Raw genomic sequence first — 3,786 nt, 5'->3', positions numbered from 1 at the left:
TGCGACTGATTTTGTGTAATGCTGATTTTTTTGTGTAATGTTGTGAACAATGTTTAGTGACTGAACTAGCGACTGATTTTGCAATTTAATTGGCGATTTTTGTTTTGATAGTTAGAGTTGTTATTTTTGGCTGATTTTTTGTGTGGTAGTTTCTTTGGATCCATATTTTGTGTGAAAAATACCAGGAGCACTTGGTGTGGCTGAATTTGAGAGAGACAAAAAAATTGGGAACTTGTTTTTAGCAAAACTTAAAACAACCATAACTTTTGCTCCGGGTATCAGAATGACAATTATTATATATGCATTTGGGGTAGAAGAAAATTTCCCATGCCATGGCAATAGACCGGAGGTCCATTTCCATTTTAAACTTAAAAAATCAGCCGCTTACTAAGTTTTTTTTTTATTTTTTAGGTATTATTGTCTTATTTTTCTAAACTTTCCTTAGGTAGTTTTCATTGTTAGACTTTTGAATTTTTGTTTGAAATTTTTTGTGCTATCTTTTCATGATTTTAGGGTGTTGTTCACAAAATTTCAGCTCATTTGGATATCGTTTGACTATAGTTGTAGTTTTACCCCCTTGTTAGGTGCTTGTTGAGAAACACATTATTTGTTGCATATAGTGCATGACTAGGGGCAATCCAGGTGATTTAGAATCCTTTGATCCTGAAATAGATAGAACCTTTCATAGATTAGCTAGGCATAGTGTGCATCCTGATCATTTTGAGCATTTTGAGCATTCTGAGCATATGTTCTCAAGACTAGACTAACACACTTGCTACCTAAGTTTCATGGTCTTGCAAGTGAAGATCCTCATAAGCATCTTAAGGAGTTCCATATTGTTTGTTCCACCATGAAGCCCCCTAATGTCCAGGAAGATCATATCTTCCTAAAGGCTTTTCCTTATTCTCTGGATGGAATGGCAAAAGATTGGTTGTACTACCTTACTCCCAGATCCATCTCCAGCTGGGATGACCTTAAGAGAGTGTTCTTGGAGAAATTCTTCCATGCATCTAGGACCACTGCCATCAGAAAAGACATTTCAGGCATCAGGCAACTTAGTGGAGAAAGCTTGTATGAGTACTGGGAAAGATTCAAGAAATTGTGTGCGAGTTGTCCTCACCACCAGATTTCTGAGCAACTCCTTCTTTAATATTTCTATGAGGGACTTAGCAACATGGAGAGGAGTATGATTGATGCTGCCAGTGGTGGAGCTCTTGGAGATATGACCCCTGCTAAGGCTAAGAATTTGATTGAGAAGATGGCTTCCAACTCCCAACAATTCAGTGCAAGAAATGATGTTATTGTCCTTAGAGGAGTCCATGAGGTGGCCACGGATTCATCTTCATCTACTGAAAATAAAAAGCTTGAGGGAAAACTTGATGCCTTGGTCAACTTAGTAACTCAGCTTGCCATGAATCAGAAATCTGCACCTGTTGCAAGAGTCTGTGGTCTATGTTCTTCTACAGATCACCATACAGATCTTTATCCTTCTTTGCAGCAATCTGTAGTCCATGAGCAACCTGAAGCTTATGTTGCAAACATTTATAATAGACCCCCTCAGCAGCAAAATCAACAACAGCAGAATAATTATGACCTTTCGAGCAACAGATACAATCCAGGTTGGAGGACAATCATCCAAATCTGAGATGGGCAAGTCCTCCACAACAACAACAGCCTGTCCATCCTTTTCATAATGTTGCTGGTCCAAGCAAGCCATATGTTCCTCCTCCAATGTAGCAGTAGCAGCAAAAACAACAATAAAGGCAACAACCAACTGAGGCCCCTCCTCAACCTTCCTTAGAAGAGTTAGTGAGGCAAATGACCATCCAAAATATGCAATTTTAGCAAGAGACAAGAGCCTTCATTCAGAGTCTGACAAATCATATGGGGCAGATGGCTACTCAGTTGAACCAATCTCAGTCCCAAAATTCTGACAAATTGCCTTCACAAATTGTGCAGAATCCAAAAAATGTGAGTGTCATCACCTTGAGGTCTGGCAACCAAATTCAAGTGCCTCCACCAGTAGCAGCACCTGCACCTGAACCTGTCAAGCTTCATTCTACACCTGAAAAAGAGGATGAGATAGTTGCACAAAAGAGAAAGCTTCCTAACAAAAATTTTCATGCAGGTGGACCTTCTTCTAGTAATTCTAACTTACAGCAGCCTTTTATCCCTCTTCCATTCCCACCTAGAGAAATTCCAAACAAAAAAAGATGGAAGAAGCGGAAAAGGAGATCTTGGAGACCTTCAGGAAAGTAGAGGTGAACATACCTCTGCTAGATGCCATCAAGCAAATTCCATGATATGCCAAGTTTCTAAAGGAGTTGTGCACCCACAAAAGGAAGCTCAAAGGAAATGAAAGGATTAGCATGGGCAAAAATGTGTCAGCATTGATAGGTAAATATGTTCCTCACATTCCTGAGAAATTTAAGGACCCAGGTACTTTCTGTATACCTTGCATTATTGGGAACAATAAATTTGAGAATGCCATGCTAGATCTAGGAGCATCAGTTAGTGTCATGCCTTTATCCATTTTCAATTCTTTATCTCTTGGACCTTTGCAATCTATAGATGTGGTAATTCATTTGGCAAATAGAAGTGTTGCTTACCCCGTAGGTTTCATAGAGGATGTGTTGGTTCGGGTTGGTGAACTTATTTTTCCTGTTGATTTTTACGTTCTTAATATGGAAGAGGGATTTTCCCATGGTTCAGTTCCAATTATTTTAGGCAGACCATTTATGAAAACATCCCAAACCAAGATAGATGTTTATGCTAGCACGTTGTCTATGGAATTTGGTGATATTGTTGTTCATTTTAACATTCTTGATGCCATGAAACATCCATTTGAGGATCATTCTATTTTTCATGCTGAGATAATTGATCAGATTGTTGATGATTATATGTTTGATTTTGATTATGTTCTTCATGGTAGGAAACATCCATTTTTATCTGATCTACATACTTGTCATTCCTTATGCATTGAATCTAAATCTGAGTTTGAATTTGATCTTGTATCTGATTTTTATCCTGAGAGTGAATTTGAATTTGAGTCTGGTTCTGATTTTCTGGGTGTTGTACCTCTTGATGTTGATTTTTTAGAGTCAGAATGCACTTACCATGTTGCAGGAAGTACAGATACTTCTGACTTGCTTTATGAGGTATAGGCTGAGGAACCTTCCTCTTCTCCTACCCTGGTTCCTCCCACTGTTTAGCCACCACCCACACCAGAGTTGAAGCCCTTACCAGCAAACCTCAAATATGCTTACTTAGAGGACAAGGAAAAATTTCTAGTGATCATCTCTGCCTCCCTTGCTGCTAAGCAAAAGAAGAAGTTGTTGCTAGTGCTCAAGAAGCACAAAAAAGCCATTGGATGGACTTTAGTAGACATTCCTGGTATTAGCCCATCTACCGGCATGCATAGGATACTTTTAGAGGATGGAGCTAAACCAATGAGGCAGCCACAACGGCGACTCAACCCCGTTATTCTAGATGTGGTGAAAAAGGAAGTGACCAAGCTCTTACAAGCAGAAATCATCTACCCCATTTCTGACAGCCAGTGGGTGAGTCCAGTCCAAGTGGTCCCTAAGAAGACAGGCCTCACAGTGATTAAGAATGAAAGGGATGAGCTTATCCCCACAAGAGCGCAAAACAGCTGGCGAGTTTGCATTGATTATAGGAGGCTGAACCAGGTAACCAGAAAAGATCATTTTCCCCTGCCATTCATTGATCAAATGCTTGAGCGCTTGGCAGGTAAGTCCCATTATTTTTTATTGATGGTTTTTCTAT

At 39.5% G+C, this 3,786-nt stretch overlaps 1 non-coding gene across 1 annotated transcript; it reads right to left on the bottom strand.

The window, feature by feature from the left end:
- Positions 1 to 1,021: 1,021 nt before the first annotated feature.
- Positions 1,022 to 1,128, bottom strand: LOC114377699. Its single transcript, XR_003659138.1, has one exon. It is a non-coding gene; the product is annotated as a small nucleolar RNA R71 (small nucleolar RNA).
- Between the last annotated feature and the right edge of the window lie 2,658 nt (positions 1,129 to 3,786).

This window comes from Glycine soja, chromosome 11 (genome assembly GCF_004193775.1).
Source record: "Glycine soja cultivar W05 chromosome 11, ASM419377v2, whole genome shotgun sequence".
Classification (NCBI taxonomy): domain Eukaryota; kingdom Viridiplantae; phylum Streptophyta; class Magnoliopsida; order Fabales; family Fabaceae; genus Glycine; species Glycine soja.
Note: the sequence above shows the minus strand (reverse complement) of the source record. Positions and strands in the feature narration are given on the sequence as shown.